Source organism: Schistocerca cancellata, chromosome 10 (genome assembly GCF_023864275.1).
Source record: "Schistocerca cancellata isolate TAMUIC-IGC-003103 chromosome 10, iqSchCanc2.1, whole genome shotgun sequence".
NCBI lineage: Eukaryota > Metazoa > Arthropoda > Insecta > Orthoptera > Acrididae > Schistocerca > Schistocerca cancellata.
The window spans coordinates 225027528-225040352 of record NC_064635.1 but is presented as its reverse complement, the minus strand read 5'-3'; positions in this window follow the sequence as shown (position 1 = coordinate 225040352).

The following is a 12825-nucleotide window of genomic DNA, read 5'->3' as shown; positions in this document are numbered from 1 at the left end:
CATCAGTCCCCTAGAACTTAGAACTACTTAAACCTAACTAACCTAAGGACAGCACACAACACCCAGTCATCACGAGGCAGAGACCGCCGGGAATCGAGCCCGGGATCCCGGGCGCGGGAAGCGAGAACGCTACCGCACGACCACGAGCTGCGGACTTTTGGACGTTTGTATTTTTTTTTTTTGTTCTAATAAAACCCCAATGTTATTCCAAGCATGTGTGTCAATTTGTACCTCTCTATCAGCATTATTCCGTGATTTATTCAGTTTTCAAATTTATACAGGCAAAAAACTCATTACAATTTTTAAAAAAATTTGATTATTAGGCAAGAGAAAGAGCTTCACAAATTAAGGAACTCAGTAGCATGTTGATTAAAAAAATGGTTTAAATGGCTCTGAGCACTATGGGACTTAACTCCTGAGGTCATCAGTCCCCTAGGACTCAGAACTACTTAAACCTAACTAACCTAGGGATATCACACACATCCATGCCCGAGGCAGGATTCGAACCTGCGAGCGCAGCGGTCGCGCGGTTCCAGACTGTAGCGCCTAGAACCACTCGGCGCATGTTGATTCACCTACGGCCCTTATGCCAGCAGTTATTTGCGTGGTATTGATTGATGCAGTTGTGGGATGTCCTCCCAAGGGATATCGTGCCAACTTTTGTCCAACTGGCGTGTCAGGTCGTCAAGATCCCAGAGCTGGTTGGATGTGTTACTCCAGACCTCATTTCGAAAGAGATCCGCCGACATTACTGCCCAAGATGGGGTTTGACAAGGATGAAGATAAGCAGTAGAATCTCTTACTGTGCACATGCGGGCGTTATCTTGTTGAAATGTAAACCCAGTATGGTTTTCCATGAAGAGCAATAAAATGGGCTGTACAATATCGCCGGCCGCGGTGGTCTAGCAGTTCTAGGCGCTCAGTCCGGAACCGCGCGACTGCTACGGTCGCAGGTTCGAATCCTGCCTCGGGCATGGATGTGTGTGATGTCCTTAGGTTAGTTAGGTTTAAGTAGTTCTAAGTTCTAGGGGACTGATGACCACAAATGTTAAGTCCCATAGTGCTCAGAGCCATTTGAACCATTTTGTAGAATATCGTCGACATGTCACTAAGCTGTATGAAAACCGCGGATGACAACCAAATGGGCTCTGCTATGAAACTAAAAGGCACCTCCGACCATATCTGCCGTTGTCAGGCTGTATGGTACGTGAAAGGGTGACATCCCACCATTTCCCGGGTTGCCTCCAGACACGTGTTCGCTGGTCGTTGGGGCTCTATTCTAAGTGGGACTCATCACTAAAGACAATTCTACGCTGGTCAATGATATTTCAGACCTGTCTGGAGACGTGCTGGACAGTGGTTGGATAACAATCTGACTGTCGCCAGCCTGTCAATGATGGTCTGGAGTGCTGTTTCTTTTCATAGAAGGACCCATTTGCTTATCATCTGCGCACCCTTATACACTTGCTACACCAAGAACAAATGCAGATGATAAACGGCTATTAATTGGACAAATAAATTATACTAGAACTGACATGTGATTACATTTTCGCGCAATTTGGGTGCATAGATCCTGAGAAATCAGTACCAAGAACAACCACCTCTGCCCGTAATAACGTCCTTGATACGCCTGGGCATTGAGTCAAACAGAGCTTGGATGGCGTGTACAGGTACAGCTGCCCATGCAGCTTCAACACGGTACCACATTTCATGTGGAGTAGTGACTGGCGTATTGTGACGAGTCAGTTGCTCGGCCACCATTCACCAGACGTTTTCATTTGGTGAGAGATCTGGAGAATGTGCTGGTCACGGCGGCAGTCGAACATTTTATGTGTCCAGAAAGGCCCGTACAGGACCTGCAACATGCGGTCGTGCATTATCCTGGCGAAATGTAGGTTTTCGCAGGGATCGAATGAAGGGAAGAGCCACGGGTCGTAACACATCTGAAATGTAACGTCCACTGTTCAAAGTACCGTCATTGAGAACAAGAGGTCACCCAGACGTGTAACCAATGGCACCCCATACCATCACGCCAGGTGATACGCCAGTATGGCGATGACGAATACACACTTCCAATGTGCGTTCACCGCGATGTCGCCAAACACGGATGCGACCATCGTGATGCTGTAAACAGAACCTGGATTCATCCGAAAAAATGTCGTTTTGCCATTCGTGCACCCAGGTTCGTCGTTGAGTACAGCATCGCAGGCGCTCCTGTCTGTGATGCAGCGTCAAGGGTAACCGCAGCCGTGGTCTCCGAACTGATAGTCCATGCTGCTGCAAACGTCGTCGAACTGTTCGTGCAGATGGTTGTTGTCTTGCAAACGTCCCCATCTGTTGACTCAGGGATCGAGACGAGGCTGCACGATCCGTTACAGCCATGCGGATAAGATGCCTGTCATCTCGACTGCTAGTGATACGAGGCCGTTGGGATCCAGCATGGCGTTCCGTATTACCCTCCTGAACCCACCGATTCCATATTCTGCTAACAGTCATTGGATGTCGACCAACGCGAGCAGCAATGTTGCGATACGATAAACCGCAATCAAGATAGGCTACGATTCGACCTTTATCAAAGTTGGAAACGTGATGGTACGCATTTCTCCCCCTCACACGAGGCATCACAACAACGTTTCACCAGGCAACGCCGGTCAACTGCTGTTTGTGTATGAGAAATCGGTTGGAAACTTTCCTCATGTCATCACGTTGTAGGTGTCGCCACCGGCGCCAACCTCGTGTGAATGCTCTGAAAAGCTAATCATTTGGATGTTACAGCATCTTCTGCCCGTCGGTTAAATTTCGCGTCTGCAGCAAGTCACCTTTGTGGTGTAGCATTTTTAATGGCCAGTAGTGTAGCGCAGCGGAACGCCGAAGATTTTCTAAGCCACGTTTTGTTGCCTTTCATGGTAAGTCATACCGGCCAGTAATCCATCCAGAGCTTACATTTCAAGAAGACATTGCACGTCTGTATTCGGTGAGAGTTTCGACCGCTTCTCTTCTTGCTGCCCAAAATGAGAACATTTGGAGCATTAGGGGCCGGACCCTCCAACATACCCTGGGATTTTGGCCATCTAACGCACCAGCTGAACAGAATGTGGCATGGTATCCCTCAGAAGGATATCAAACAACTCTGTTACTTCATACCAAGCCGAATAAATGCTTGTGTAAGGACCAGTGGTGAACCAAAGCGTCATTGAGTTGCTCAATTTGTGAATCTCCTTCCTTTGAATAAATCGTCCAATTCTACTGAAATTGTAATCATTTGTCTGTATGTACATGTACATCACATCTACCGATTGCCATCCCATTCGAATAATTCCTTCGTGCTGCGTAGTTTTTTTGTACCTTAGTGTGTGTATTAGGTAATAACAGTGTTCTTACTATGCGACTGTGGTAACCTTCACTGTGCTGACGCTTCACTGTTTATATTCCTTTGTGTCCTGAACCTTAGAAGTTCTCCGTGATTTATTTGGTTATAGCTGCCAAAGAACTAGGTTTGCTTATTTGAAACTGAAGTGCCTCGTGTACAGCGATGTTGTCCCTGATATCACTGTTCAGAGATATTATCAGACAATATTATCCGCTGTATTAATCGCTCCACAATCGCATCTGTCTGTTTGACTTTTGCCAGTTTTATGCAGATATCCATATCCTGGTGCGGAATGGATCATGCCTCTACTTGGATCGTGTTCTCCAGTACTTAATGTACTTCGGTTTCTTGCTTACACAATGATCAGGGAACAATTGATAAGCATGACAGACAGTGTCCTTATTGCCTCACCCCATTTGCTATGTACCCATTTTCCAGCACTTCAGTTGCATTTTAATACTGACTAGTGGCGCACTCTGCTGTCTTCAGATGGGTAGCGTTAAGTACCTGCAGCTGGACGACTTGTCTGGCATAGAGTTAACAACTTATACACCCAAACCTCCCTCGTGAATCAGTCTACACACTGGTGAAAACCATATCAAAAGCCCTACAGTAGTTCCTGAGATTAGCCTGAATACACAGGCACAAATTGAGCAAGGGAACTTTAATTTACACCATATGTAGATATAGAAGTGTTCCCCAGTGATTTGTCTTACTTCTAGAGGTACATGTGATGAAAGAATGAGTGATTATTGTTTTATTGTTATTATACATACCAAGCACCCCTAGCCGGTAGTTGAATGTGACCATGACGATGCCATGCTGAATGAGCAGATCTGGCCCGAACCACTCTTCATTGCCCGAAAAGGCAGACAGTCCACCTCCGTGTATCAAGAACATGACGGGTAGGCCACGGGCCCCTTCTGAAGGTAGCTGGTGGAGAAAAACAAGAGCTCATATCATCTTCATGGAACAACCTTGCATAGTGTCGAAATGTTATTGGGTAGATAGCAAGGGAATGGATGCACCACAAAAGGGCAGTGTGTCGAAACGAGGGCTCATTTTACACCACTGAAAGGCTGCAGATTTTAATATACACTCCTGGAAATGGAAAAAAGAACACATTGACACCGGTGTGTCAGACCCACCATACTTGCTCCGGACACTGCGAGAGGGCTGTACAAGCAATGATCACACGCACGGCACAGCGGACACACCAGGAACCGCGGTGTTGGCCGTCGAATGGCGCTAGCTGCGCAGCATTTGTGCACCGCCGCCGTCAGTGTCAGCCAGTTTGCCGTGGCATACGGAGCTCCATCGCAGTCTTTAACACTGGTAGCATGCCGCGACAGCGTGGACATGAACCGTATGTGTAGTTGACGGACTTTGAGCGAGGGCGTATAGTGGGCATGCGGGAGGCCGGGTGGACGCACCGCCGAATTGCTCAACACGTGCGGCGTGAGGTCTCCACAGTACTTCGATGTTGTCGCCAGTGGTCGGCGGAAGGTGCACGTGCCCGTCGACCTGGGACCGGACCGCAGCGACGCACGGATGCACGCCAAGACCGTAGGATCCTACGCAGTGCCGTAGGGGACCGCACCGCCACTTCCCAGCAAATTAGGGACACTGTTGCTCCTGGGGTATCGGCGAGGACCATTCGCAACCGTCTCCATGAAGCTGGGCTACGGTCCCGCACACCGTTAGGCCGTCTTCTGCTCACGCCCCAACATCGTGCAGCCCGCCTCCAGTGGTGTCGCGACAGGCGTGAATGGAGGGACGAATGGAGACGTGTCGTCTTCAGCGATGAGAGTCGCTTCTGCCTTGGTGCCAATGATGGTCGTATGCGTGTTTGGCGCCGTGCAGGTGAGCGCCACAATCAGGACTGCATACGACCGAGGCACACAGGGCCAACACCCGGCATAATGGTGTGGGGAGCGATCTCCTACACTGGCCGTACACCACTGGTGATCGTCGAGGAGACACTGAATAGTGCACGGTACATCCAAACCCATCGTTCTACCATTCCTAGACCGGCAAGGGAACTTGCTGTTCCAACAGGACAATGCACGTCCGCATGTATCCCGTGCCACCCAACGTGCTCTAGAAGGTGTAAGTCAACTACCCTGGCCAGCAAGATCTCCGGATCTGTCCCCCATTGAGCATGTTTGGGACTGGATGAAGCGTCGTCTCACGCGGTCTGCACGTCCAGCACGAGCGCTGGTCCAACTGAGGCGCCAGGTGGAAATGGCATGGCAAGCCGTTCCACAGGACTACATCCAGCATCTCTACGATCGTCTCCATGGGAGAATAGCAGCCTGCATTGCTGCGAAAGGTGGATATACACTGTACTAGTGCCGACATTGTGCATGCTCTGTTGCCTGTGTCTATGTGCCTGTGATTCTGTCAGTGTGATCATGTGATGTATCTGACCCCAGGAATGTGTCAATAAAGTTTCCCCTTCCTGGGACAATGAATTCACGGTGTTCTTATTTCAATTTCCAGGAGCGATCTGAAGTGGAATGATCACATAAAACAAATAGTGGGAAAAGCAGGCGCCAGGTTGAGATTCATAGGAAGAATTCTAAGAAAATGTGACTCATCGACGAAAGAAGTAGCTTACAAAACGCTTGTTCGTCCGATTCTTGAGTATTGCTCATCAGTATGGGACCCTTACCAGGTTGGATTAATAGAAGAGATAGACATGATCCAGCGAAAAGCAGCGCGATTCGTCATGGGGACATTTAGTCAGCGCGAGAGCGTTACGGAGATGCTGAACAAGCTCCAGTGGCGGACACTTCAAGAAAGGCGTTACGCAATACGGAGAGGTTTATTATCGAAATTACGAGAGAGCACATTCCGGGAAGAGATGGGCAACATATTACTACCGCCCACATATATCTCGCGTAATGATCACAACGAAAAGATCCGAGAAATTAGAGCAAATACGGAGACTTACAAGCAGTCGTTCTTCCCACGCACAATTCGTGAATGGAACAGGGAAGGGGGGATCAGATAGTGGTACAATAAGTACCCTCCGCCACACACCGTAAGGTGGCTCGCGGAGTATATATGTAGATGTAGATGTAGATGTATGTGTCCCAATTTGTTCAAATTTGCCATGTTGTTGGCGTAGTGCAACAATGAGGACCCTAAGTATGTCTGTAAAGGTTATCAGTCAATATTCACATACATTGTATAGTATCCTTTTCCCCATGGCTTCACCCATGTGCAGATGTCACACATATTTTGCACACTCCTCCTCTTCCTTCCCCCTCTCTGTCTTCAGCCCCCCTCCATCTCTCTGCCGACCTAATCCTCTCACTACTATCCACTTACCTCCTCATCCCGTCTCTCTATCTCTTCATCTCGTCCATCTTCTCCCTTTGTCCACCTTATCCAACCCCTCTCTCTGACCATATTTTTCTGCCCCTGTCTCGGACCAATACCTCCTCTCCCTCTCTCTGTTAACCTCCTCCTTCCCTCACTTCCTTGTCACCTACTCACTATTCCACTACATCTTCCACCTGACTCTTGCATCTCTCCCTCCTCCTCTCTCTCCTTGTCCATCTCCTCCTCTCCTTTTCTCTGCTCAACTCCTCCTCCTCCTCCTCCTCCCCACATATTCTCTCCAGTTTCTGCTCACCCTCTCAGTATCCATCGTCCTCCCTCTCTCTTGCCCTTATCTCTTACCCCATCTGTCTATCCACCCCTCCTGTCCCCTGTCACTCTATCCAACCCCTCTTGTGCCCATCTCTCTGTACTTCCCCCTCCTCTACCATCTCAACATTCCCCAGCAGTGCCCATAGCCCATGTAGCTCCTGATAAACAGGTTGATAAAGCAGACCAATACTATTCATACAACTTACCTGTCATACATGGCAGCTTACACATCAGGGGCTTAAAAACCATTTTTTGCAATTGACATACAGGCTGCCACAGAAAGCAGGCCAATAAAGCAGATCAATATTACTTCAACATAACATGCCTCCAGCGCAGAGAAATCTACAAATCAGGGGCTGGTGAACTGTATTGTGTCCCTGACATATAGGCTGCTTTGCAAAACAGGTCGATAAGGCAGGCTGATACTACTCCCACCCACGCAACATGCCTGTCGGGCAGGGAAGCCTTTATGGTAGGGGTTAAAGGAACACACTTTTGTCCATATCTCAATTCCTATTGAAGCTAGGATGTTATAAACAGTACAGTGCTGACACTCGTGATATGAACTAAACTAATTTTGATAGTTATGTCATTCTCAGCTTCTTTGGGGACAGCTGCTCCAGTATGCAGGAGCTCAGACCTCTTCAGGTCTCTTACTAGAGGACCTCGTGTAGGAGAGTCATGCTTCCACTGATATACTGACACAGCTGTCTCCGAAGCAGTAATGCAGGCTACTGAGAATGACTTAACTGCTGGCTCTGATTAATTCCTGTGAGGTTACATGATGATGTTCAGGAATGAAATGTATGTAGAAACAGAAGAAGACCGATTAGAATGGATCTTGCTTCCTTTCACTTTTCTTTTACGTCACCAGTCTTCTGACTGGTTTGATGCTGGCGACCTCGACTTCCTCTCTAGTGCCAACCTTTTCACCTCAGAGCAGCACTTTTATTCTTAGGTATTTGTTGGATGTATACCAACCTCTGTCTGCGTCTACACTTTTTGGCCTCATAGCTCCATCATGAGCCATGTACGTTCTTCCCTGGCATCTTAACTTTCATACAATAGACTGTGGTAGTAGTTGGGAATATGCAGCAAACTATTGTGTACTGCTGTAAGTGGAGCATTAAGACTAAAGGCTATAATTTTGAACAGGTGCTTGCTGCAATGTGTAAGTTATTTCAATAAAGAGCTAATCATTCATTGCTGACCATAAGGTCCTCAGTCCAGAAAATGCAGATTAGGCTCATGCACCAACCAAATAATATTGACTGTAGATCTGGATAACTGTGGTCCACCCCAATAACTGAACGGTCAGCGCATTGGAATGATACACACGGGGGCCAGGGTTCAACTCCCGGCTGGGGAGGGAGATTTTCTCCCCTCAGGAACTGGGTGTTGTGCTGTCCTCATCATCATTTCTTCCCTATTGTCGACGCACAAGTTCCCCAATGTCGCATAGCACTAAATAAGACTTGCATTTCGTGGCCGAACCTCCTGACTGGGACCCTTCGGCGACTGACGCCATATGCTCATTTCCATTTCCATTCGGGAAACTGTAGTGGCTGTACTGTGTCAGCTGGGCCGATCTTGCTCGCCACCACTTTAGTAGGCTGCTTGGTGGGTGGATCTTGTACTTGTGGTCTGTTAGCGGTCAAGAAACAGAGGAAATATAGCAGTGGATTCGTTTGCTCACCTTGGGAGTGAAGACATTGATGAAGAGGCAGTCCTCCTCCCCCTCGTATTTCCCTGTGCTGATGTTCAGCTGCGACTCGACGTTCCCCTGTTTGGTGGCATCAAATACGCCTGTCCAGGGGCCAGCAGGTTGTGGGGGCTGCAACACACGTCGACAACATTCTTAAGGCATTGTTAACAGTCAATAAATATTTTATGAAGTTAATGGTACAAAGGCTCTTGGAAAACTCAAAGGAAAAATGTAGCACAGTGGAACCAAATTAAACGTCATGGGTTGGGAGGGTATGCAGTGTTAATTCAGTGATTACAGTATCACGTGAATTTTACAGAGAGCTTGGCAGTATGGACTCAATCAGTTCGGCGTAGCACCGTCGTCTGGCCTTGATGCGTGCAGTGAATCTGCTGGGAAGGGTGTCGTAAAACTGTTGTATCCTCTGCTGAACAATTCCGGCTTGCAAGTGTTGTCACTGGTCCTTGGTATCCTACATACTGGCAGTGGCTGGAAATGACACCCTAGCTGGTCCCACACCTGTTCTTTCGGGGACATATATGGAGACCTTTCTAGCCACAGTAGTACCTCAACATCATGCAGGCTGGTCATAGAGACACGTGCCATGTATGAGCAACGTTTTTCTGTTGAAAACTGGCACAATGCTACTGAGGACGTTCAATCAATACCACCCATCACCTGAAGTCATACCCAATCCCCTCCACTGTGATGCCACAAGTAACACTCCTGTGCCTCTCTTAAACGATTGGGAACGGGACCTCTCTGCAGATCACTGCCATACTAGGCAACGATGATCATCTTGGGTGGTTCAGAATCTCAGTTGACTGCTGAACCCAATGCGAGTCATTCACCAACAGTCCATGTTTCCTGGTCACAGTACCACCCAAGATGCAGTCACCATTGATCTTTATTTTACAATTGTTATTGCCAACTTTAGCCCATATAAACAGGTACTCATCAGCATTCAACTTCTTCTTTCTTCTGCTAGACAAAACAAAAGGCTTACTAGGAACAAGAGTATCATATGGGACTTTTGCAAGTATCCCTGCTGTCTCAACTATACTCCACGTCTTCCAGGCCAGAATGTTAGCATCTGGAAATGCTTCAAGGCCACCATAGTCCGCATGATTCCCCCATACAACAGACAGTGTAAGCCATGTACTGCCTCCAAAGACTGCTTGTACATCACAAGTGAAGTTCAGACACAATCCACGAAAAACACTTGGTCCTCCCACCAATTGCTGTTTGGGGAACTGCCCAGCCAGGTCAATATCAATGGCCTTTAACGACCTGTACACAGGTACACTGCGCCGCCAGCGACGATGGTAACATAGACGTCACAGTGGCATTGCTAAGGCACGTTAACACAAGTGTACCTGTGTATCAGAGCTTAAAAGCTTAAAGCTTAAAAGCAATTGATATTGACTTCGCTGGGCAGTTTAATAAACAGCAGTTAATTGGAGGCCCCAATGTGTTTCGTGGACTGCGACTTAATTTCACTTGTGATGTGCAAGCAGTTTTTGGAGGCTCAACATGGCTCACCTTGGCTGTTGTTTGGGGCAATCTTGAAGACTATGGTGGCCTTCAAGCTTTCTCAGATGTGAATATTATTGCTTGGAAGACTTGGAGTATTGCTGAGACTACAGGACTGTTGGCTAAACAGCCTTATGGTACATTGGTTCCCAGCATGCCATTTATTTTGTCTATGAGGAAGAAGAAGAAATTAAATGCTGATGAGTATTTGTTTATATGGGCCAAAGTCGGAAATGGCAACTGCAAAATAAAGATCAATGGTGACTGTATGTTGTATTATAGACAATAAAGAACCTTATCTCCTTTAAAAAAAATATTAACAATTATCATATATGTACTGTGGACTTGGTTTCGTGCTAGGCAGCGTGTGACCTTGAACTGCAGTTAATATCTCTGACCTGGAGTATTTTATCTGTGGCGCTCAAGCTCTTTGGCCAGTACAGTCTCAGCGTTTTAACGACAGCCTATACGTGAGACTGTAATTCCCCAGTCCAGTTGCTCCTAGCCTGACTAATGTTCCACGATGACACAAAATACTGCAGCGAGTCTATTACTTGTCCGATGGCAGGCGAGGATGTGAAGGAGATTATGATATGCTCAGTGTGCAGTACGGCCTGTGATGATCAGACATGGTCGACTAGAGCTTTGGCGATGAGTACGCATGCCCTCACATTCACATACATTCCAGCATCATACCACTGAAGCTTCCTGGCACACTAAAACTGTGCAGCGGACCGACACTCGAACGCAGGACATTTGATTTTCGCAGGCAATTGCTCTGCCAACTGTGCAACCCAAACGCAACTCACTACCCGGCATCACCCCCTTACTTCCGCCAGTACCTCGTCTCCTATCTTCCAAACTTCACAGGAGCTCTCCTGCAAAACATGCGGGACTATCACTCCTTGAAGAAAGGATATTGTGGAGACATTGTAAGCCATGGAGACGAGGTACTGGCGAAAGTAGAGCTGTGAGGAGGGTCGCGGGTCTTGTTTGGGTAGCTCAGTCGGCAGAGCACTTGCCCGCCAAAGGCAGACTTTCGAGTCTCACTCCAACACATTATTTTAATCTGCCAGGAAGTTTCGTATCGGCGCACACTCCGCTGCAGAATGAAAATTTCATTCTGTATCATGCCACTGTCACATCTGAATGCTCCAAAAATACGGATACCGCACGATTCGGCAAAACGGCCATATGGCAACCCACACTGAGGCCACTTTCAAACTGTCAGACGCTAATAACGCTTTCTCATGCGATCACGCAGCACTAAGTGTCCTTCACAGTGATTGTTCAGTTTACAACGCTGTTTACTCGCCGTTTAAATCCCACCAGCCTGGTACAACTCTAAACGCAAACAATACTAATGCGCTCTGGTGACATCTCCATACATCACAGATAATGGCAACTCTAATCGTTTACATACCCGCCCATGGTGCGTACATGTACAAATGATGTTAAGAAGAATTCCGCTACCAGCAAGTAAAGTAGTTTTTTTGTCGATACGGAACCTGTTTTGCCACGTAAAGCTTGATAATTAGGTGCAATGATATTAACAGCTCATAGATGTACTCATCGTTCATAGTTAAGATACACTAAAGCACCCAAGAAACTGGTGAAGGAAGGCGTATTGTTCAAATGTTCAAATGTGTCTGAATCCCTAAGGGACTAAATTGCTGAGGCCATCGGTCCGTGGACTTACATACTATTTGAACTGTAGTGTCACAGAATAGTAAAGAGTTGGAAACGTGGCATATTGTCAAAGTTTCGTTGCCTATGCTGAGAGCCAGAGGCAGTAGGATTGTATCAGAATGTGTCGTCACACAGGGGCAATGGCCTGGTTACACACAACAGGCGAGAGAGAATTGCTTAGCACGAGGGTTTGTGTTAGACGGAGACTTTCATAGAGTGTAAGACAGTGGTATAGCTTAGCTGTACTGCATTTCACAACTTCGCGTAAGTCTGCCGTAACAACACGTAACTCTGTCACAAGAACACCTAAGGGGCGAGTACGACAGATGAATCGGCAGTATAAGTGGAACGAATGCTTTCATTACAAACGAGCATGACGTCAGGACGTCGCTCGTGCTTCCTTTAAATACGCCAGCTTTGATAGCAGCAAGGCACTCGCAGTAAGATTTGCAGTTAGATGTGTACTGGGTCGCGGCGTAGCGCTCAGCTCTGTGATCGACATGTTAATCTGTATTAAGGAGATGTTGCAGTAAGGGCGGCCCATCCAGCAGCAGACGTGAGGGGACAGTACCAGCTCTGGTCCTCTCTGCTGCCGCTGTCAGTCATCGACCCAGGATTAGCAGACATCGCGGCAGACTCGCTCGCCGCCAGTGCTGACCACATCAGTGAGCCGTCGTCGAGATCGTGCGGGGCCTAGGCCCTGTGCATCCGCCGTCACAACTGGGTGAGCCGACGACACTGGGGGATTGCAGCCCGTTCCGCCCGTCCACCGCGGACGAGCCACCAGGAGGAGTAGGGAAGAAGACGGGGTGGGACGGAGTACACTCCGCACTACGAGAACGCCTCTCGTGCCGACAGCGTCAGGACT